Source organism: Felis catus, chromosome C1 (genome assembly GCF_018350175.1).
Source record: "Felis catus isolate Fca126 chromosome C1, F.catus_Fca126_mat1.0, whole genome shotgun sequence".
NCBI classification, from domain to species: Eukaryota; Metazoa; Chordata; class Mammalia; order Carnivora; family Felidae; genus Felis; species Felis catus.
The window spans coordinates 181087293-181113199 of record NC_058375.1 but is presented as its reverse complement, the minus strand read 5'-3'; the positions used below and the strand labels follow the sequence as shown (position 1 = coordinate 181113199).

General features: G+C 35.6%; 1 pseudogene; it reads left to right on the top strand.

The window, feature by feature from the left end:
- The first annotated feature begins 24358 nt into the window (after positions 1–24358).
- LOC105260871 lies at positions 24359–24985 on the top strand (annotated as a pseudogene).
- The last annotated feature ends 922 nt before the right edge of the window (positions 24986–25907 follow it).

Sequence of the window (25907 nt, the reverse complement as noted above, 5' to 3'; positions counted from 1 at the left end):
CATTAAAAGATAGCTTGTGTAGATAATGTGATTCTAATTCTGCTAATAGCTAACTTTGTTGAACTGAACTTATTTTCTTCTGTACAAAGAGGAATTTATATGAACACTGGAGTCTTTCTTACAGCTCCAAAATAGTACAAATTTGTGACTTAATACATTCTTTAATATGCCATCAGATTAAAATAGAATCTAGTTAAAAGTGAAAAAATTTGCTATGTATGTGGTAGTAAAAGGAATTGTAAGATGTTTGTAGAAAACCACAGTTCTTTTAAGTGTGTTCAATAACAAAAATGTTCACTTCAAGACAATTTTTGTAGTTATTTCTGTTAGTCAATTATTGCAAATTTTAATGTAACTATAATGAAGAAATTTCTCATATATAAAAATGTCTGACATATTTCTGTCTAAATTTTAATTTACTTAATTTCTCAAACTATTCTCAGTCATAAGTTCTACTTGAAATGCTAAATGTAGTCAATATCAATAAAAAGTGGTATATGTGAAAAAGATTGGGGCAATTTAAGTTGGCCAAGTGACAGTATTTGTATGCTTTTTGAAATATGCACAAATGAATAATTTGCTTTCAAAAATTTCCATTATTCACTCTTGACTGTATTTTTATATTAACAAATATCACATTTATTTTAAAATATTATTACATAAAATATTTAGTTCTTTCTCTCCCCCAAACAAATGCTATATTACATGATGAAGAAAAGGGTAAAAGAATTCTAAGTTAATGAATTATTAAAGTACTTAGATATATAACAGATACCCTGATTCCCATTTGTCTTTTTTAGACCTTTGCCTCTGGGGGTATAATGACTTGAAAGCATTTGCTGAGAAAAGGGGTATATTGATGGTAAGCTCAGAAAGAGATGTACATATTTCATAAAAATTTGGCCTTTCTGCAAGTTTATTAGAACATGTTGAAGATAGTACAGAAGAAACATAAAGACCAAAAAAAAGCATTTCTGAAAAGTAAGTCAAATTATACAAAATGATAAAGACGTCTCTCTGAATATTTTTAATTATAAGACCATGCAGAAATGTGTGTGAACTGATACATACTCATTTAGAATATTATTTAGAATAAAGATAGGTATACCTTTAATATTTCTAGTTAATTATCTTCAAGATGGTATATAACATCTGTGATTGAAAATGATATATGGTCTTCTACTTTTTTATATAATATTGTTTTCAAGAAATGCCAAATCTAAACTTTTAAATATATATTCACACATTAAGGTTCTTATTCTTTCCTTTCCTTTTTCAAGTTTACTTTTAATTTTAACAGCACAAGCAAATGCATAAATTCTTTGGACACACAACCCTTGTTACCATTCAACTTTATCTGAGGTATAAATGCATAGGACTTTGGAAAGGTTAGCTCATTTCTAAAGATTTGAGAACAGGCATAAACAAAAAGGCAGAGAGAAAAATATAAAGACAGTCCTTTGTTCTAGGGTTCTTACCCAGGGTGGTGTTTATATCCACATAATCCATATCCACATAATGCATAATCCACAGAAATCTTCTTACATAGAGGATATTACTGGAAAATGGTTTGTTTCTACATGGATTGTTTCACTTCTCCATTCATCCAACCCTCTCTTTCATTTAATTTCTGTTTCTCCTTAAGTATAGCCTCTACCTCATTAAGCTTTAGCTTCCCGCTTCTGAGCTTCCCGCATAGATCTTGTCTCTCTAGAGTTTCTATTATTTTCTTGCTTTTATCTTGTAGCTTTTTATTTTCAAGCTTTTCCCTCATACTTTACATAGGTCAATTACTTCTTTACTCATTCTTAATATCTTGTGTTATCCCTCATTATTCTGAAATTTTACCTTATCTTTAATGGATTTTTAATTATCTTATTTATATAATATATTCTAGTATGTACCTTTTAATCTTTGAACTAAGATGCTTAATTTTTAATACTGTTTATTTTGGATTAGTTTTGGATTTAGAGGATTGTGAAACTAGTACAAAGAATTTGCAAAGACTTTGTGCCTTATTTTCCCTGTTTTTTTTTAAATTTTTTAAAAATATTTTTTATTTATTTTTGAAGGAGAGAGAGACAGAGCATGAGTGGGGGAGGAGCAGAGAGAAGGGGAGACGTAGACATTGAAGTAGGCTCCAGGCTCTAAAGTGTCAGCACAGAGCCCGATGGGGGGCTCATACTCACGAACTATGAGATCATGACCTGAGCCAAAGTCAGACACTTCACCAACTGAGCCACCCATGCGCCCCTGTTTACCCTATTATTGACAGCTTCCACTAGAATGGTACAGTTGTCACAATTAATGAAGTAGTATTGACACATAGTTATTAACTAAAGTCCTTTCTTTATTCAGAATTCATTAGTATTTATCTAATATCCTTTTTCTATTCCAAGAGCACATTCAGGATAATACTTTGTCGTGTCTCCTTAGGCTCCTCTTGACTGTGACACTTAGACGATGCTTGATTTTGATAACCTTAACAGTTGTGAGTATTACTGGTGGGATAGTTTGTAGAACATCCTTCAACTGGGATTTATCTGATATTCTTCTTATTATTAGACTTTGTTAAAGGTTTTTGGGAGGAAGCCACGCAGGTAAATTGCTATCCTTATCACATCATATCAAGGGTACATGATGTCAACACTGTTTATCACTACTGATGTTGACCTTGATCACCTGGCTGAGGTAGTGGTTTTTAAAGTTTCTTCACTGTACAGCTACTCTTCCCCTAGCCCCATCCTGTACTGTGCACTTCAGAAGGAAGTCGCTATGCCAGTCCACACCTAAGACATGGAGAGTTTTTCTTTCTGTTCTTGAATATCTACATAAATTATTTGAAATTTAACTACATAGGATATTTATCTTTTTTCTTAAACATATTTTTATTCAATAATTTGCATTAATATGGACATTTATTTTTATTAATATGGATATCAATATTGGATATTTATTTTTTTTATCCTTTGTATTATAATCCAATGCCACTTTTCTGTTGCTCAAATTGTTTCAGATATGGGCTTTAATAGTTCTTTCAGTTGATTCCTATGTCCCTTATGATACACTTCCAATACTGTTTTTTCAACGTTTATTTATTTTTGGGACAGAGAGAGACAGAGCATGAACGGGGGAGGGGCAGAGAGAGGGAGACACAGAATCAGAAACAGGCTCCAGGCTCTGAGCCATCAGCCCAGAGCCTGACGCGGGGCTCGAACTCGCGGAGCGCGAGATCGTGACCTGGCTGAAGTCGGATGCTCAACCGACTGCGCCACCCAGGCGCCCCCCAATACTGTTTTTTTGTTGGTGTTTCCGTTTGTTTGTTTTATTACTTGGCTCCTTTCTGGCACTGTTCGATGCTTCAAGAACATCTTGCATGTTTCCTGCCAGAGCCCTATAAAGGGTCATTTTCCCAGGGAACCTTGAATCCTTTTATTGAGAACATTAGAAATAAAATCTAGATATTGGGTATAGTTGTTGCCAATGGTCTGTCATTACTTCTAGGTTGTCTGAGTTGAGAAAGTAAATATATATACTTGTTTGTGTGTGTGTGTGTGTGTGTGTGTGTGTGTGTGTGTGTGTGTGTATACATCTATATCTATCTATACACATATATATAGATGTATAGATCTATACATACAAATCTATTAGAGCATGATTGCTGGATCATATGGTAAGACTATGTTTAGCTTTGTAAAAAACTGTCAAGCTATCTTATTGCACTTAGGTTTGTCTACTGGTACAATGTTGAATAGTTGAATAGGAGGGGCTCAATAAGAGATCCTTGTCTTTTCCACTTTCCAAGGATCTTAGTGGGAAAGCATTAAATCTCTGCCCATTTAAGTATGCCCATTAAGTTTGTTTGTTAGCCTGGCTAGTGTTTTATGAATTTTATATGTCTCTGCGAAGGACCAGATTTAGTGCTTGCCCCTACTTTCATTTTTCACAAACTTCTACTAGCTTTTTATTATCTTTAATTTTCTACCTTTCACTCTTTTCTTCTTGTGTCTTTTGATTATACAATGAAAGCTAAGGGATGTTTCACAAGATTATTACTGACGATATTATTATTGTTACTGACGATAATCCATATTTTACAAAGCAGATCCATGAAATGTGTTCCATCAACCCAGCAGTAAAATTCAATTTCTATATTTTTTCAGCACAGCAAACTTCACATTGTGGTTTTATGCATAAAATTTTATTCCTGGCCTTTACTTTTGGCTATTTTTTTCTTTTACTCTATGTTCTACATTTCATTCAAATTATATTTTATTTGGCTGTATTTTATGTAAGAAAAAAACATACGCACAATAAATCAATGCATACATAGATAAATGCTAGAACAATGCATACATAGATAAATGCTAACTGTCGCTGACCCACTCCATATCCTTTTGGTCTTCTGAGCACATATACAGTTGTAGTAGACAGTTCTGCATATCAAGTTTTTGTATATTACTTTTTCTTTTCTGTTCAGGCTATATGACCCAGTAGATACAATGCTTTGAAGTCTCTTGAAATCTTTCAATAAAATAGTCACATGCACTGCTTAGACCCCCTGAGACATAATAGATCCTTCATGTTCTGGAGGAAGGCAGTGTCTTCTGCAGCAGAAAATCACTCTTTGTCAAAAGTAACTTCTAAACCTACATTGGACTTTAGTAGAGCTTATTTGACCAATCATGGGACAATAAGGCTAGGTAAGTGGTCCTAATTATCAAGGCATGGATATTATTAGATCTACTAAGTCACAAAGTTGGGCAGGCATGGCACTGATCCCACATACCATGGCAATGGGTTATTCGGAAACTGATTGGATTAAGTCCAGAGATGCAATTAAGTTTTATGAACAGGTCACCTTTTTTCTGTTCCAACAGAACAGAAAGGTTCATATCTATGTCTTTGTGAGTAAGGGAAAATATTTCCCATAGCTATGTTTTGGGAAAAGATTAGAATCTAGCTCACAGATGGGTCAGCTCTATATATTGATGCAAGTTGAAAATGGACTGCCAATGAACCATAGCTACATTCATGTATAGCCATAAGGATAGTTGGGGAATCTTCCCAACAGGCTAAACTGTGAGTAGTACACATGTTTGTCCCCTTCATATCACGAGAGAAGTTATTAGATATAAGGGTATACTCAGATCTTGAGAAGTGGTAAATTGGTTTGTTGGTCAGAAGTCTGGAAGGAGTAGGAAAGATCAGAAACTAAGACATCTGGAGGTGTATTGATGGACGGATAGTGGTTAGTGGGCACACATGCAGATTCTTTTTGTTGTTGTTTTAATATATTAAAAACTTAATCAAAAGAGATATTTCATGACTAGGTTAACAAGATGACTCAGATAGGTCAGACAAACTCTGTCCTCAGCCATCCCAGTACTTGTACAATGGGGCCATGAATGGAGTAGACATGGTGATAGCCAAGTAGAGTCTAAGCATGATCCCAATAACATGCAGCCCCTTTTACTGAGACTGGTTTATCTACTGCCATTGCTCAATGCCTGATGGAAGTTGAGTTTTTAATATGGTATCACTCAGTAGCAAGTTGATTGCCTAAGTTCCTCTCACATGGAGGGAACAATGATATGTCACCCCCGGGATATGAATTGTATTCTAGCTGTGTGTTTGTTATCTGTGCCCTTGGTGCCTTTTTGGCATCTCTATCCTAGGACTTTCAGAGTTTCTGATTTACTTACGTGGGTTCCTGCTAGAATTGTATTGGATCAAGGGATGCTTCTATTTTTTTATATTAAATATAATTTAGTGTCAAATTGGTTTCCATACAACACCCAGTGCTCATCCCAATAGGTGCCCTCCTCAATGCCCATCACCCACTTTCCTGTCTCCCCCACCCCCCCATCAACCCTCAGTTTGTTCTCTGTATCCAAGAGTCTCTTATGGTTTGCCTCCCTCCCTCTCTGTAACTTTTTTTTTCCGCCTTCCCCTCCCCCATGGTTCTCTGTTAAGTTTCTCAGGATCCACATGTGAATGAAAACATATGGTATCTGTCTTTCTCTGCCTGACTTACTTCACTTAGCATAATACCCTCCAGTTCCATCCACATTGCTACAAATGGCCACATTTCATTCTTTCTCATTGCCAAGTAGTATTCCATTGTATATATAAAACACATCGTATTTATCCACTTGTCAGTTGATGGACATTTAGGCTCTTTCCATAATTTGGCTATTGTCAAAAATGCTGCTATAAACATTGGGGTACAAGTGCCCCTATGTATCAGCATTCCTGTATCCCTTAGGTAAATTCCTAGCAGTGCTATTGCTGGGTCATAGGGTAGACCTGTTTTTTTTTTTTTTTGAGGAACCTCCACACTGTTTTCCAGAGAGGCTGCACCATTTTGCATTCCCACCAACAATGCAAGAGGGTTCCATTTCTCCACGTCTTCTCCAGCATCTATACTCTCCTGATTTGTTCATTTTAGCCACTCTGACTGGCGTGAGGTGGTATCTCAGTGTCGTTTTGATTTGTATTTCCCTGATGAAGAGTGACGTTGAGCATCATTTCATGTGTCTGTTGGCCATCTGAATGGCTTCTTTAGAAAGAAGACATGTCTTCTGCCCATTTCTTCACTGGATCATTTATTTTTTCAGGTGTGGAGTTTGGTGAGTTCTTTACAGATTTTGGATACTAGCCCTTTATCTGATATGCCATTTGCAAATATCTTTTCCCATTCCATCGGTTGCCTTTTAGTTTTGTTGATTGTTTCCTTTGCAGTGCAGAAGGCTTTTATCTTGATGAGGTCCCAATAGTTCATTTTTGCTTTTAATCTCTTGCCTTTGGGGATGTGTCAAGTAAGAAATTGCTGCGGCTGAGGTCAGAGAGTTTTTTTCCTGCTTTCTCCTCTAGGGTTTTGATGGTTTCCTGTCTCACATTCAGGTCCTTCATCCATTTTGAGTTTATTTTTGTGAATGGTGTAAGAAAGTGGTCCAGGTTCATTCTTCTGCATGTTGCTGTCCAGTTCTCCCAGCACCATTTGTTAAAGAGATTGTCTTGGATAGAAGGAACATACTTAAACATTATAAAAGGCATTTACAAAAAGCCCACAGCTAATATCATCCTCAATGGGGAAAAAATGAGAAATTTCCCTCTGAGATCATGAACACGACAGGGATATCCACTCTCACTGCTGTTGTTTAACATAGTGTTGGATGTCCTAGCTTCAGCAATCAGACAGCAGATGAAATTAAAGGCATCAAAATTGGCAAAGATGAAGTCAAACTTTCCCTTTTTGCAGATGACATGATACTCTATGTGGAAAACTCGACAGACTCCACCAAAAGTCTGCTAGAATTGATACATGAATTCAGCATAGTCGCAGCATACAAAATTAATGTATAGAAATCGGTTGCATTTTTACATACCAAGAATGAAGCAACAGAAAGAGAAATAAAGAATCTGATCTCATTCACAATTACACCAAGAAGCATAAAATACCTAGGAATAAACCTAGCCAAAGAAAGTTTATGCAGGAAATTGAAGGAGATACAAAGAAATGGAAAAACATTTCATGCTTATGGATTGGAAGAATATTGTTAAAATGTCGATACTACCCAAAGCAATCTACACATTAAATGCAATCCCAATCAAAATTGCACCAGCATTCTTCTCAAAGCTAGAAAAAGTGATCCTAAAATTTGTATGGAACCAGAAAAGATCCTGCATAGCCAAAGTAATATTGAAAAAAAAACAAAAACAAAAACAAAAAACAAAGTGGGAGGCATCACAATCCCGGACTTTAGCCTCTACTACAAAGTTGTAGTCATCAAGACAGTATGGTATTGGCACAAAACAGACACATAGACCAATAGAATAGAATAGAGACCCCAGAATTGGACCCACAAAGGTGTGGCCAACTAATCTTTGACAAAGCAGGTAAGAGTATCTGGTAGAGACAAGGGATGCTTTTAAATCAAAGAGAGTTTGAAAATGAGCACATGACTGTAGGGTCTTTGGATTCTATCATGTATCACTGAGTAGCTGCTCTCCTGAAAGAATGGAAATTTCTTTTTTAAAACACACCTAAGGCACTATCTTGAGAATGACACTTTGCAAGGTCGGTGTCCTATTATTTAAGATATCTTATATACTTTGAACCATTAACTGTTGTATATGCTATGTTTCTGACAGATTGGGTGAGTCTAGGAAACAAGAGGTAGAAAGAGAAGTAGAACTTCTCCTTGCTTAGCCAAGTCCCCCTCTTGGGAACCATGTGATTTGTGTAGTTCTTATCCCCAGAATTTAGGGTTTAAAGGATTAAAAATTCTGGTCTTCAAGGGGGCACGATTCCATCAGGGCCTCAGTAAAATTCTGATGAACTTAGAGCTATAATTTTCACCTTGTAATTTTGGGTTCTTCATTCTAATAGACAAATAGGCAAAAAAGGAGTTACTATAGTAGGGTGGGAAAATAATCATCCTGAGAAGCTAGAGTACTTGTGACATACTGGGGTCCAAAAAGAATATGCCTGAAACTCAAGAGATTTATGAAGGGAATTCTTGGTGCTCCCATATGTGTTAATAAAGATACATAAGCTATTGCATCAGCTATATCCTAGCAAGGGTAAAGTATTTAGGGACTCACACCTCCCTGATAATTTTTTTTAATGTTTATTTATTTTTGAAAGAGGGAGAGAGAGAGAGAGAGAGAGAGAGAGAGAGAGAGAGAGAGAGAGAGAGCATGAGTAGTGTAGGGGCAGAGAGAGAGGGAGACTCAGAATCTGAAGCAGACTCCAGGCTCTGAGCTGTCAGCACAGAGCTCAATACAGGCTCCAACCCGCTGACCGCGAGATCATGGCCTGAGCTGAAGTTGGACGCTTAACCAGATGAGCCATCCAGGAGCCCCTCACTGATAATGTTTTGATGACACTCCCCAGAAAGAGATGTAGACCTGTGGAAATGTTAGCTGAAGGTAAGGGGAAATCTAGAAAGGGCGGTGAAAAAGAAAAGTAATGAATATTAACTGTGGCTTTGAGATTGTGGCTTTTAACACTAAATCCCCCCATTTTAAGGCTTTTTTACATACTGTGCTTGGTCACTACCCTTAAGTGTAAGTAACAGAACTGACTCATTGTGGGGCACAGCAAGTTTTGACTAGTATATAAAGAGTTGACAGTGACACATTTATGATTCATTAGAGTAGGGATGCATATATATGGTTCCTTCTACAATGTGATTTTCATCTTCAGAACTTCTCAGTATTCTCCAATAAATAGGATGCAAGCATATGAAACTGTAGCATTTGCCTGTCAAAAAGGAATCATTTATTAGCTAAGACAGGAAAAAGGTATAATTTTGTACATGTTTCTTTGCAAATACCCATAAATATACCTTCTGTAATTTTCATTTGGGAAATATTTTTGAATGAATATTCTAGAAATCCCATGGCAGAATACTTTTGCACAAAGTAATGGCCTCTGTTATGTATCATGAATAGTATTACATAATGAGCTAAATAAATAATGGAAACAAAAAAAAAAACACAAGCTGATGGTGACTCAAATAGAATGATTTATGACCCAAACCAGTGAATGCTTTTTAGCTTGAAATTGAGTGATTCCCTGTTAAATAAGCATAATAAGTTTCTGCTATATATTATATCTGACTAGTCAAAATATAAATCTGATTATTGCTTATGATTTGCTTGGCTTACCTGTAATCTATTAATTAAACATTGTCTAATCTGTGAAATATAGGACACTTTTGGCAGCTGTGTCCCACAGGATTTAATTCCTGAAATGACTAAATTCCAATCTACTAGCCATCCAATTAATTGTGTTAAGCACTAATCAGACGCTCTGCAGATTTCTCTGGTTTCATCCCATTTCTGGAAACTGAAATAGTAATGCAGATATTTATGTATGTATACAGAAACTATGCACTTAATTTCTGCAGAGGCTGATCAAGTGAGGAAAAATGCTCAAATTTTTGAAGATTACACCTGGATTTATTTTAAATTCTTAGTCTTTTTCAAACTTTAACTCTAAGTGTACTTACTGTACATTTCTCTGGCAGTATGAATCCTTTAGCAATTATGACTTTTTAAATTATTTTGATATTATTCCATTTAGCATATTATTTTTGACTAAGAACCCTGATGTTTGTTTATATGTTAAATATTAGCAAATCTAAATTTCTTTATTCACTTTTTGGTGAAAATAAATGTAAATATAAGTTTTAGTATCCTATTTAGTAATCTACTTAGTTTATATAGAAATTGCTTATAAAATAGAAGATAGTTATATTATTTCCATAAATAAAACTTGAAAAATAAAAACTGTAAGTGAAAGGTTCCATTACAAAACTTATATTTATTATTAAATGGTTCAATACAAGAAAATGTCTAAAGCCATAATATATATGAATGTGCCTATAAGAAGCCTGGGCCTTTTAATAAACAATTTCTTGCTCCTAGAACTCAGTTTTGCTATTTTTCAGTAATTTTGACTGACATTATCAGCACAAGTTGACAAATTAGTCACCCTACATAAATACTAAGCTGACCTGAATTCTGCAGTTAGAAGTGATAAGATTTGGAGATAGCTTAGAAGATATGGGAAAAACTTTTAGCATTTAAGGAGATTTGTACTCATGGAATCTGCATAGGAGAAAGAGGTTTATATTGACATAAAAGTAAATTCTCTTGGATTAAATATATTAATAAAAATGAAAAATACCTGAACAGAATTTTCTTTTTATTTTCAGTTTATTAAAGACTATACTTTCAGGGATCATTTCTATTGTTTATTTTGAGTTTATTATAATCTGAATCAAGTGGAGAAGAGTGTGGCAAAACATCCATCTCTTATGTGCTATAAATTAGAAAACTAAGAAAAATAAGTAAGCCTAAGGTTTTGACATTTACTCAATTTTATACCTACGCTGAGGTTTTAGTTGGAGTGTCCAGACGTATGTGGGTCAGAAGGTGGAAGTCAAAAGAATTGGTACATGGGTGACCCTAGAGGCATCTAGCATAAAGAGGAAGATCTAAAACCCAACTAAAATTTTGTATGCCATCAATATTTATATACAAGAGGAAGGAAGACGTGATATATTCTGTGATTCAGAGTCATAACTCTTGAGATGGAGCCCCCTGATGGTGCCTAATGTTAAACTCAGAGTACCTCCGATTCAGCTGCCATTCTCTACTCCATTTTCTTATCCTCTCATCTGTTGCCTCTTAAGAATTATCCTACAAGGGAAAAGTAGTGTTGGACCTACCTAAAAGAGCTTCTTTCTCCTCAGGATACAGGCTCATCAAGTCCTGCCTTCCTTGGTATCTCTCTGATGGCTTCAAATAAATTTGCTTATTTGTTGGTCTATATTTTGCTCAGATTTTGTTTTTGCTTGATATTGTGAAAAGGATAATTTGCAAAACTTTCTCTATAATTCCCTGATATTTAATCTGAAATCCCTTTATCACACTTTTACATTTGTTTCTAAATAGATTCTGAAATGGGCAGAGAAGTGTCATTTTTAGGATCCCCTCAAATGGAACTTGGAAAAGTAGAGATGGAAAAGCATGGAATGAGCTGAAGAAAGAAAATAGATTGAGAAAAAATAGACAGGTATGGGCAAGATGGAGCATTTAGTCAGGTGTGAAAAACTAAGTTCTTGACACTGTGGTGAGATATAAAAGCTTTACATAGTAGAATCACTTGTGTTCATTTTCAGGTAAACTTCACAGTCTGAAATACCTGTAATATAATAGCTTTTGATGCTACATTAAAAAATACACTTTCTATATAAATAAGATTAATTTCCTATGTAAAATTTGAATTTGTTATATACATTAAATATCTTAAATATTTAGAATATTTTGTGTTTGTATGGTACCAAAATCATGTTAAAGCTCAAACACCAAAGGAAGAGAAAAAAACTGGAAACTTCTTAAGAGCAATGATGTTCATCTCCCAACAAGGTTAGTGTTGAGATTCTTGATGTAGTTCTTACTTTGGTCTCTGTTGGCCGACAAAAATCATAATATCCTACAACCTTTGCATAAGATATGTCAAATGAATATTAATCCATGCTCTTAAATTTAGAATAGTTTGCTATTAATTTAATTGGCTATTCAAATAATACTTCTCATAGCATTTATATTATTGATTCAATAATTTAGCAGAAATATTATCTGTGTGAGTCACTGGACATTTGTTATAGTTGTTGCTGCTGAAAATGCAGGAAAAAACCCATACACAATCCTAGGTGTGCATGTTCCGAGTCAAAATTTTGCATATGCCTGACCAAGGTTGTTGCAGGGAGTATGGCCAGAGTCTCAAAAGATGAGTCCGCAAAGTGCAGTTAAGTGAAGGTCCTCATAATCCAGTTGGATGAGGCCTTGACTCCAGGATGAAGATTCTTTTTATTAGGATAATTGCTAAAGACTATGTGCATAAAGTCAGCTAAGCAAGTGTGTTCAATCTGATCGTTTAGCTTTTCAAGGTTGAATTTTGAGTTAATTGGTTTCTATAACCAATAGGAGGTTATAGAGGATAACCTCTATCCTCTATAGAGGATAGAAGGAGGATCCGCCCTGGACAATGTTAATGGCTCTAGGGGTTCCTTACTGCCACAGCCATGGTCAGCTGTATAAACATGTCCTAAGGCCTTGCACCTTCTCCAGCCCTTCCCTTTTGAAGTCTTTTCCTTTGATGCTTCTCTCCTGCATCTCCCACACAAGGTGAACCTTAAGGAAGCTGTCATGAATGTGGTTTATTTAGTCTCCTAAAAAATATCTCAAAGTATTTAAAAAAACCATCAATTTATGGATCCTGAAAAACTTAAGTCTGAGAGAGAATAGTGTTACTTTCCAAGTAGTATACAATTTGGAGAAGAAAAGGACAAACACCCAGGTAAGTGATTTACTTACCTAAGGCCAACTAATGTATTAATGTTAGAGAAGAAAAGACTACCTTGATCTGTTTCCTGTGCTGTATTCACTTGAGCTGATTCTATGGAAATAGCAGGACAGGAAAATGAAGAAAAAAAGCAAGTTTTCATTTCAAGGTCCAATGACACTTTTTCCAGAAGCGCCAGGCTGCCCTTTTTCAGACGTGTAGTTAAACCATTTAAAGTTAATCCAGAGCCTAGGAGTAGCCATTGCTTAAGAATATGGAGCATCTAGCAGAAGTGATAGTAACCAGGAGAAAAGAGAAGAGAGGAGAGGAAGGGAGGGGAGGGGAGGGGAAGGGAGGGGAGAGGAGAGGAGAGGAGAGGAGAGGAGAGGAGAGAAGTTAACATTAATTAAGCAAAATGTTTTGCACATTTTTCAGCTCTGAATTGATATTCAATATTATTATAAGGTTATGTCACTTTAGAACTAGGTGTGTGATTAAACAGGGTCAAGATCAGCCTTCTTATTTTGTAAAATATTGCATCTGGTATTTCAAGAAAGGTTTATGATACTTCCTTATTTACTTAGCATGTGGTATAGAAAGTTCTGTTTTTAAAGAGCTTTCCAAAAAACATATTGTTTTGGTACTGATATATAAAAATAGCAATATGTCTCATATTCCCTTGCTTATTGGCTATATTATCTCTCTTGTGTCTGGTTATGTCCCTGCAAATCTGAGCATTTGAGAAATACTGTTCTATTTCCTTGTAGATATTATGTTGAAAAACTGACATCATGAAGCCCAGCAAAATTAATTGTATGATTGTAAATTCACATAGGATAGAGCTACCAGTTCTCACTACTCCAGATGCCTTCTCTGGGACACCAAAGACTTTTTTTGTCCCCAACTTCCAACTTAAAGTTAATACCATTTTAGAGGCTGAGGTTATTGAAGGCAATATCCAGATAATTGAGGATTTCACCATTGAACTAAATCACCAACATGGTTTGGAGACTATCTTGTTTAATGTTTATTTATTTTTGAGAGAGAGGGAGATAGAGCATGAGTGGGGGAGGGGCAGAGACAGAGGGAGACACAGAATCCAAAGCAGGCTCCAGGCTCTGAGCTGTCAGCACAGAGCCCGATGAGGGGCTTAAAATCACGAGCAAACCATGAGATCATGACCTGAGCCAAAGTCAGAAGCTTAATTGATAGCCACCCAGGAACCCCAGGAGGATATGTCCTTTAAATAGAGGACAACTCCAAATCTTCCTTTGTATAAACCTACAATGTGGATTTCATATCCTTTGTGTTAAACATCAAAATTGATATAAGGCAAAACTAAAGATTTACCCAACCATTTCTTTCATCATTCACAGCTATATATTTAAAATGCAACTATACTAGGGTGCCTAGGTGACTTATTTGGTTAAGTGTCTGACTCTTGATTTTGGTTCAGGTCATGATCTCATGGTTTGTGGGTTCAAGCCCTGCATCTGCATTGGGCTTTGTGCTGACAGCATGGATCCTACTTAGGATTCTGTCTCCTTCCTCTCTCTTTACCCCTCCTCTGCTTGTGCTCTTTCTCTCTCTCTCTCAAAGTAAATATATAAACATTAAAAAATACTGCTAAAAATAAAATACAATTATACATATATACATACATAAATATATATTGTTATAGCTATATATTATACATGCAAATATATAAAATCAATCATCTATCAATCTATCAATCAATCTATCTATGTATCTGTAATTTCTCTGTACCTGTTGAATTGAATCACTTAGGAGTGTATAACAGAAGGCAATCCTCAAGTAAGAGTCATTTGGAACAAACCAGCACAAACATGGTGAGATAAGACATTGTAAGATAAAGATTAAAGCAGAGAGTCCAAGACAAGGATACATATTTAAGTCACTGTGGAGAAAAAGAAAAGTGTAGGAAGACTTTGATCAATGATAGTGATGAAAAATGAGTAACTTCAATCAAAAACACCCAAAGCACTTTATAAGCCTGGAAAAATAAATTACTGAAGCCTGGGCAATTCGAATCTGAAGGCATGAAAGTATTAATAGATACAAATGAAAAAGCAGCATTGGTCAATCCAGTTATTTTCTGATGATGCAAACATTTTATCTTCACTCTACATTTGAAATGGTGATCAAAAAGTACTTTAATCAATATCAATAAAAAAGCAGAATTGGTAAATCTATTTATTTTCTAGTGCCACAGTAATTTCATTTTTATTCCTCATTTCCAGTGATCAAAAATACATTGAGCATGAGATTAATTTTACTGAGGAGCAGGGTTGTATACATCTGTTTCTCATTTGAAGCTCTTGAAAGCACTTGCATAATTTTCAGAAGTTTTACTGTTTCAGAAGAAGTAAAATTATTTTAAGTAATACAATTCTTTATTATTTTTAAAGTACTATTATTGGAGGTTTAAAAACATCTGTGTAAATAAATATATGGAGGGCTGATAATTTCAAACATTTATTAGATCTAAGGAACTGTTCTAAGGGCTTTGTTGTTTCATCCTATGGACAACCCTAATGAAGTAGGCAATGTTATATTGTGCCAATTTTATAGATTAAAATCATAGGCTCCTAATATATTATTTGTCAAAGGACCCATAGCTAGTAAGTAGTGAAGTCAAGATGTACACGTAAGGAGTCTTTCTCTAGGGTTCAAGCTCATATCTATTCTACTATTTCTATCTATCTATCCATCTATCCATCCTTCCATTCATCCATGTATCATGTATCTACCCCACCCTTATCCACATCTCTGTCTTTCTTTCTTCATGTAAACCGACTTAAGTGGAGAGCAGTGGTAAAACAGTTTGCTGAAATTCTCATAACCCGAATTTAGAACTAGGTCTTTATGGATCTCCTCTCCCAATGTGAAAGAAAGAAATGACAATCTGTCATTTCTCTAATGCATTATGCACTGGAAACTGCAGAAGAGGAACTCAAGTTAAAGTTTAGAACCATATGTAATACGGAAATCAATAGGGAAAATAGAATTAAAATAATCAGATATTACAGGAAGAGAGGTACTGACTTGAGCTAATTTCTTCAGTTTTTAAATGTAAAACAAACTGATCAGGATTATGATTAGCCAAATTTTATTTTTAATAGCCATTACATGTACGATCCCATCTAGGCCAGGGTTTCTCAACCATGACATTATTGACATTTTCACACCAATAACTATTCTTCCCCAATGTGACATCCAAAAATGTCTTCAGACATTGCTGAGTATTACATGAAGAGGCAAAATTGCCTCTGAGAACCAATGATCTAAAATACTGGAATGGTTGGGGCGCCTGGGTGGCTCAGTCGGTTGAGCATCCAACTTTGGCTCAGGTCATTATCTTGCAGCCTGTGAGTTCGAGCCCCGTGTCGGGCTCTGTGCTGACAGCTCAGAGCCTAGAGCCTACTTCAGATTCTGTGTCTCCTTCTCTCTCTGCCCCTCCTCCACTCATGCTCTGGCTCTGTCTCTCTCTCTCTCTCTCTCTCTCTCTCTCTCTCTCTCTCTCTCTGTCAAAAATAAATAAACATTAATTTTTTTTTTAATACTGGAATGGAATGCCCATATTTGACATCAGTCTGGTGACGTTTGTTTGCTAACATCTGGGAGATTTGTAATTACTCAGCCTTTTGACAGAAACTCTTTAAGTCTGACATAGTCACCCATTTACAAAAAGATCACTTGTTGTGACAGTAACACCTTTTTAAATGATACAATTTGTTTTGCCCACATAATTGAGAGTTAACTGGCTGTGGTAATTGGTCCAATTGGACATGAATATGTCCTCAGAAAAAGAAAAATTAAAGTGCTTTCATGTCTAGGAAAATTCCCTCTGAGTATGAGAGTGATGAATAATACATACAAGATAAAACATGGTCTGACTCTGGTTCACAGACCTGAGATCCAAAATGAGGCAGAGCCCTATTACAGACTTGCTAATCATCAAACTCAAATCATTTAAGCTTTAGGCCTTAAATAGACCAAAACATTAACTATTAGGCATTAATGACATGAAAGTTAACAGCCTGGGAGCTAACAAAAAGTAACAAAATAATCCATTAAAAAAGAGGGCAGTGAGTATGAAAGGCATGTTGCCTATGAGTTATTTTTCAGAATTAATTTATATTGTGTGGCAACTTAGATCTTTAGGAACAGTCTTTAAAATAAGACAAACATTATAATATTTTGTTATTAGATTCTATGTAAGACTAAACAGATGTGGTTCCTAACCTGTAAAACCCTGCAGTTTTTAAGATCTTGGTATTTGTAGTAGACATTTGAAATCTTTTTAAAAATAATATACTATATTCAAATCAGTTATCATCTCTGTACCCAGATGATATGATGGTAAGTAATCTTAGAAAATTAAGGAATAAAAGTACATTTTATTTTATTTTTAAAAGTTATTTATTTATTTATTTATTTATTTATTTATTTATTTATTTATTTATTTTGAGAGAGAGAGAGAGAGAGAGAGAGGGAGAGAGGGAGAGAGAATATCCTAAGCAGGTTCCACACTGTCAGCACAGAGCCCGACACAAAACTTGACCATGCAAACCATGAGATCATGACGTGAGCCAAGATCATGACCTGAGGTGAGATCAAGAATGGGTCGCTTAACTGACTGAGCCACTCAGGAGCCCCAAGCACATTTGATTTTAAAAACTCAATCCAAATAATAATTTTTGAATAGAATTTAACTGTGAATTGTAAAAATAGCTTCTAAGTTATGCCTCTGTTACTGTTAAGGTATGTGACTTTGAATGACTCACCAAGTACTCTTCTGTAAATCAGTGATAATACTTGTCCCACTATTTCATAAGGTTATTTTGGAAATCACACTAGATGTATAAGAAATCACATTGCCAACTATAAAACTAATTCATCTCTTTAGGACATTTAATTCTTATAGAATCTATCCAAAACAGTTTATTTGCCCTATGAAAGTGAATTAAAAGTAATTATTGGTGATCATTCACATCTCAAGGACAGTAGAATTTCCAAATCAAGATGCAGGAAGGTAATAAAGTTCCATTTATGCTTTTGCATAAGGATTGATGTGTGTCATTTTATAATGAAAGAATAGATGTATATGTAGCCATGTTTGATGAAGTCAGTCCGGTGAACGTCTTGTGAATGTTTTCACATCTTTGGTAGATGTTTTGTTTGCATATTACATAATTTTATTGAGATTCATTACTATAATTAAAAATTTTTGATATGCAACTTTTTATAAAATGTAATGGAACGATAAGTGAGGGGCTTCGGTCTTTTTGGATTTGTTTTATTTTCTTTTTCCAGACTTGAAATCTTTTACTCAAATAATATTGTTTTTTATATGTCAATTATTTGCCTATTATGCTAGGGATTTAAGATCTCTGAGAAAGTTCCACTTTATCATTTTGAACAATTTCTTCCCCATTTTGCATAGAGTCTTTCAATGCCAACAGTTGTTGATGTCTCTAGAAACAGATGGTTTGTGGGAGGATTGTTGAGTGAGATATTCTGCATCGTGGTCCCAAGACTGCACAGTTGCTGTTGGAAAGGTTACAGAAATGACAACTGGTATAAGAGAAGTTACAAACCAGAGAGTGAAAATAGCCAGACAACTGTATGGAGACTATCCAAATTAAAAGACTTTTTGATGAAATCTTGACATTTCTTACAGAAGAAAATGCAGCAATTGCAAGGAGTTTGGATGGTATTAAGGTGGTTGACATATTGGCAATGCTTTTCTTATCTATTCTTTAGCAAGTTTCACAGTTCAACTTGAGAATGATGAATATGTGGGAGACTCTTACTATAGCAGGATTTTTTAATGTCCTTGGGTTAGAGATAATAGATTTGTTCATTCCTATTTGCACATCATGTCCCTAGTTAAACTAAACGTATTTTTCTTTCATTCCAAAAATTTAATGTTAAGGAAACATTAAATTATTCTCTACCACTTATTTAATGGAGACATTCTTTATCAGAGAAAATAATAAGACTTGGAAAATGAGATAATAGTGTGAACCTTGAGTTAATGTAGGTATTCCAAATATGGGCGGAATTTAGGTTTGAGTTAGGAACATATATAGGGCACACTTCTGTGATTTCCAATGTTCGGTAGCATCTCTCATGAATGTGTTGTAAGTAAGTCTCTTTCAAATGTCAGCATAGTACATGTTAGCCTAGAAGTGTCGGTGGATATGGATTGATTTTTTTCACGTTTTTTTCTCATTTACCTCCTAGTCTTGCTTTCATCAATTAAAGCACAGTGAACTAAATTGTTAGCAAACTGCCTTCAAATATCTGAGTATTTCAGAGTAGACGAATTTTTTCTTCTGATCACTATTTGTAAACATGCTATTTGATTAGATTATTAAATATGTGTTATTTGCATTGTATGATACCAAGTGAATTATACTCACTTAGATGTCAATGGGCAGGAAAAAATACTACTAGTGGATTTTCTGGATCTACACATTTACTTAAGAACAATAACTGAGGGCTCATACAGGTGCTATCAGTAGCAACATAGCCTACCAGCATTAGGAAGCCCTAATCACCATTTCCACTTCACTCCTTCCTTTATTCTCTTTTTTATATCACCTCTCCTTTTTTTCTTTTCTTTTCCTTCTGATGAGGACTTTTAAGATTTACTCTCAGCAACTTTCACATATGCAATACATTATCATTACAAGTCGCCAAGCTCTGTATTACATCTGCATGATTTATTTATTTTATAACTGGAAGTTTGTATCTCTTGATACCCTTCAGTCATTTTTCCCGCTCCCATCTTGCTTCTGGCAACCAGCAGTCTTTTTTCTGTATGAGCTTGTTTTGTTTCTTTGTTTTAGCTGCCACATATAAGTGAGATCATGTGGTATTTATCTTTTTCTGTCTGACCTACTTAACATAATATCCTCAAGGTATGTCTAGGTTGTCACAATGGCAAGATTTCATCCTCTTCTGTGGCTGAATAGTATTGTACTGTGTGTGTCTGTATGTGTGCCTGCGTGTACCATGTCTCCCTTATCCATACATTCATTCATGGACCCTTATCCTTTTCCTCCTAATAACCCCAAAAGACAGGGCTAATACACCATGATGCGTATTGAAAGTTGAAACATACAGATTCGACATACAAAAGAACTAAAAACAACAACAAAAATTCCCAAAAGCAAAAAAAAAAAAAAAAAAAATCCATAATGGGTCCCTGGTCGTGTACAGCCTGGGGACATGTTGGAGGACTGGTAGTCTGTAAACATCAACTGTGTCAATCAAGTGCAAGATGGCTTTTAAACAGCTGTCTGGTCATCAATTGATTGGTTTCCTTCAAGGAATTATAAACGGGAATTTCTGCGCCACCGTCCCTGTTTTACCCCCAATGAAATTAAACAGGCAGGCCAACGCGATATATGTTACAATATGTGTTGACAGAAATTATGCTTGAGTTTCTCATGAGATTTTAGTTTGGGTCATTTTATTTCACAGCAGACTTTCAAAACTTTCTTCTCCACATATATCTACATTAATTTAAGGACAGATACACAAAATCATAATGAAGTACAAAGAGGCAAGTGAGAGAGAGGATTTTATTTTGTTTTTAAATAATTAGACTTTATTTATTAGAACACTTTAGGTTTAGGGGCGCCTGGGTGGTGCAGTCGGTTAAGCGTCCAACTTCAGCCAGGTCACGATCTCGCGGTCCGTGAGTTCGAGCCCCGCGTCAGTCTCTGGGCTGATGGCTCAGAGCCTGGAGCCTGTTTCCGATTCTGTGTCGCCCTCTCTCTCTGCCCCTCCCCCGTTCATGCTCTGTCTCTCTCTGTCCCCTCCCCCCCAAAAAAATAAATAAACGTTGAAAAAAAAATAACACTTTAGGTTTAGACAAAAATGGAATAGAAAGTACAGAGTTTCCATTTATAGCCTCTCCTTACTCTGCCACATCCCCTCACTACCCCCATCTAATTTCCTCTATTATTGGCATCTTGCATTGGTGCGGTACCTTTGTTATAGTTGATGAATTATTATTCTGATATGTTACTACCAAAGTCTATTGTTTGCATTAGGGTTCACTCTTTGTGTTGTACATATTTAGGGATTTTGCCAAATGTATAAAGTTATATATCTCCCATTATGTTATCCTACAGAAGAGTTTCACTGCACTAAAAATCCATTGTCCTCCATCTATTCATCCCTTCTCCATGACCCCCAGCTCCTGGCAACCACAGATAATTTTATTGCCTCAACAATTTTTCCTTTCCAGAGAAAAGATTCTAATTCAAATACCTTTTTATGTTAAATGGTTCTTTTTCCTGAAGGATATTTCAGTTTTGAATAGAAATGGCACATAGTTCAAAAAGTATATGATGAGTGCATTTGGGAGGACCAGCTGTGTTAGCATTTGCTTAGGAGTTAAATGTAGGAATTTGTGCGGCTAATTTATTTAAAAAATAGAAAATATGGACTAATGATGATAATATCAACTTAAACTTAACTGTAGCAATTTAAAAATCTCTGCCTTCGGCAAATGCTTATATTTTGTTGGTTTTTATGACTGATTCTTTAGTAATCCAGATACAACCTACAGAGGCAAAGGCTGTTTCTAACCGAAATGTCATAATTGCTACATTTAGTTTATGGTAGGTCCATTTGGAAAATCAATAGTGATCAGAGAAGAGAAGATTGTGGCCAAAGAGATAAGTGGCAGATGGTCACAATATAGTTCCTGAATGACCATGCAAAGTGACAAACAGCCATCAGCAGAAGGGTTCTGAGATGGAGAACAAGCAGAGTGATGCAGTTTTAAACTCACAATTGCTTGCTTCTTTTGTCAAGTAACTTCTAATAATTCTCTGAAGAATTTTAAAACCTCTGAATATTATACCCAGGGAAGGAAGCCATTTTTTGCAATGGCAGAGCTTCCAAGAATGCTATTTTGGTGAGCTAAGCTCTATTTCCTTACCGTACAGGACAAGGTAATGTTCATTACAACTGTATCGTAGTGATCCATTTGGCATAGTCTTAAATCCAGTCTAATTCGAAAGCAAATTTAAATTTCATAAAACCCGACAGTAACGCTGAACATATATATTTTTTCTTTTATTGATAATGGTTTTATCATACTTAAATTGATTTTTTTATTTTTATACATAATGTTTAAAGATTTGTCACCATTTTTTCCCCAAAGATAAAAATATTTATTATGTTAGAAAATGAATTAGGTATTTGCTTGGGACTCTACAAGTTTTGCATGTTAACTATTTTAAATTTATTTTGCCTTATACTGCAGGTGATATGTATTCATTCATTTTAGTAGTATTCATCATTAAAGTAGTTCTCAATTTTGTTAAATAATAGTACTGTGGTGCCTGGGTGGCTCAATCAGTTAAAGCCTCGGACTTCAACTCAGGACATGATCTCACAGGTCATGGTTTGAGACCCTGTTGGGCTCTCTGCTGGCAGCACAGAGCCCACTTGGGATCCTTTGCCTCCCTCTCTCTATGCTCCTCCCCTGCTCGTGTGTGCTCTCTCTCTTTCAAAACTAAACATTAAAAAAATAGTGCTCAACTCCTTATGATCTCAAATCCATTTGTTTAGCAGAAAATATTAAATATCAAAAGAAATATCTGAAATACCCAGTCAAAATTAAGAATTTTACATACTTTTTTAGATGTAAATTTGAAAAACAAGACAGGAGTGCTGATTCGTAGGGGCACATATACCCCGATGTTTATAGCAGCACTATCAACAATAGCCCAATTATTGAAAGAGCCAAAATGTCCATCAACTGATGAATGGATAAAGAAGATGTGGTATATGTATAAATGTGTGTGTGTCTGTGTGTGTGTCTGTGTGTGTGTGTGTGTGTGTGTGTGTGTAATGGAATGCTACTTGGCAATGAAGAAGAATGGAATCTTGCCATTTGCAACAACCTGGATGGAAGTAGATGATATTATGCCAAATGAAATAAGTCAGTCAGAGAAAGGTATCATATGTTTTCACTCATGTGTAGAAGTTGAGAAACTTAACAAAAGACCATGAGGGAAGGGAAAGAAAAAAATTAGTTACAGAGAGGGAGGAAAACCATAAGGGACTTTTAAATACAGAGAACAAAATGAGGGTGGAAGGGGGTGGGGGGCTAGGGGAGTGAGGAAAATGGGTGATGGGCTTTGAGGAGGGCATTTGTTGGGATGAGCACTGGATGCTGTATGTAAGTGATGAATCATAGGAATCTACTCCCGAAGGCAAGAGCACACTGTATACACTGTCTGTTAGTTAACTTCACAATAAACTATATTTTAAAAAATGGGCAGAGACATAAATAGACATTTTTCCAAAGAAGACATATAGATGACCAATAGACACATGAAATGATGTCCAACATCACTCATCATCAGGGAAATGCAAATTAAAACTATAGTAGTTTTGTATTAACAGAATAGCTAAAACTAACAACACAAGAAAGAACAGGTGTTGGCAAGGATGTGGAGAAAGGGGAACCCTCTCACACTGTTGGTGGGAATGCAAACTGATGCAGCCAACTCTGGAAAACAGTATGGATGTTCCTCAAAAAGTTATAAATATAACTACTCCATCATCCAGCAATTGCACTACAGTATACTTAAGAATACAAAAATACTTATTCAAAGGGACACATACATACCATTGTTTATAGCAACATTATCTATAATAGCCAAATTATGGAAACAGCTCAAGTGTCCATTGACTATCCATGAATGGATAGAGAAGAAATGGTGTGTGTATGTGTGCATATGTGTATATATATACACACATATATATATATACATATATATACATATGGAATGAATATATATATGGAATGAATATATATATGGAATAAATATATGTATAAACATATATATGTATATATATGGAATAATATTCATCCATAAAAAGGAATGAAATCTTGCTATTTACAAAGACATGGAGGAAGATAGAGAATATGTTAAGTGAAATAAGTCAGTCATAAAAAGGCAAATATCTTATGATTTCATTTATATGTAGAATTTAAGAAACAAAAAAGGAAAGAGAGAAGAGAGAAAGAGAGGCAAACCAAAAAACAGACTCTTAACTATAAAGAGCAAACCAATGGTTACCAGAGGGGAGGTGGGTGGGGTGGATGGGTGAAATAAGCAATGGGGATTAAGGAGGGCACTTGTGATGAGCACAGGGTGATGTATGTAAGTGATGAATCACTAAATTATATACCTGAAACTAGTATTATACCTGTATGTTAACTCATGAATTTAATTAAAAACTTTAAAAACAAAAACAAAAAAGATACATATATCCAATCTATTAGCATTTGAAAAAATTAAATATGCCATTTTTGAGACAACCACAGTGTAATTCCCACAATATAATATGATAGAAAATCCACATACAAAAGTGAATTGGGGTTCCTGGGGCTCCTCTCACCTGCCTACATGCCACCCACCACCTGTGACTATGCAGCTGGCCTCTGCTGCCAGCAGAACCCTTCCAAAGGCCTTCGCTGTGCAGGCCAGAATGCCTCTCCCTGCTCTGGCCTTTGCCAAAGAAAGTTAACTTTGCAGAGGAAAAGAAGGAAACGTGGACATGAAGAGGAGAATCTAGCTGGAGCTGAGGAACCAAACCTGGGCAGCTGTTTGCGAACTTGTCTTGAACAATTGCAAATCAAATGATAGGAGAATTGAGGTCTTAACTGATGAAAGTGTGAACTTAGAGTTCCTTGGTTTAATAATTAGAGGCGTGGTTTCAATTTCAAATCTCCCCAAACTACTGAAATTGAAATAGCTCTTGACCATGACCAAGAGGATCGGCAGGTCCGTGACTCAGATGCCAAAGTGGATGGTGTGGGTGAAGAAGAGGAGGAAGAAGAAGGAGAATATGCGGAGGATGAGGATGGTGAAGAGGAGGAGTTAGATGATGAAGAGGATGAATAGGAAGAAGTCAGGGAGGAAGAAGAATTTGGACATGCTGGAGAAGTTGTTGGATGAAGACGATGAGGATGAAGATGAAGATAAGATGAGGAAGAAAGTGGGAAAGGTGAGAAGAGGAGGGAAGAAACAAGATGGTGAAGGAGAAGACGGTTAAGACCCCAAATAACCTCTGAAAAACCCCAAAACAAATGAACAACTATTCATTATTGGTTGAACTGCTCATATGGATTTGATAGCTGTTTTAAGAAAAAGGTAGCTGTGATAACAAACCCAGGACACCCACCCACCCAAAGAGGCAAAGAATAGTTCTTGTGACATTACACCTTCCTCCATTTAGTCCCTCTTGGAAGTTGACCACTGAACCTGGGGTCTTCATTCCAACAAAATTGTAAGCATTGTTAGCTTTGTGTTAAGACTCTTGCTGTAGCATGGATAGTGGTGATTGGTGAGTCATCTGTGGCTAGCAGTTACGCCAAGACTGTAACAGCATTTTTACTTTCCATTCAGCAAAGAAACTTTGAAAATAAAATCTTAATATTTTGGGGGAAAAAAGGTAATTATAATTGACACTGAGCTGAATGGAGTTCAGCTAGAGTTGGAACATCATTAGCTTAAGCCAATGTTATGTACATTTCTTCTCTGTAACTGAAGCTCCTTAAGATACTCGATGAAAAATAAATTTCTGTGTATCTGTATCTTTGTAAATTTATGTATATAAAATGCATGTATTTACATATATATCTGTGTGTATTAAATATTAATATATTTATGTATGAAAGTATGCAGTGATTCTCCCTTGTAGATTAACAGGAGATATTAGAATATTAACCACTTCAATGATGATTATGTCTGAACAAAGATTCTCTTGACAAATGTCAATAGTATGGATATAGGGATAGAAAGAGCAGACATAGGCAGTATTTGAATACATCAAATAATATTTGCTCATCCAAATGTTGAAGAAGTAGGTTACTATCTATAATCAAGATATAGAGAGAGAATGAACGTTGTGTCTGGGACATAAGATATTTCTAGCCCATAGGCCTCAGCAGTGGGAACACAGTTCCAAATGGTGA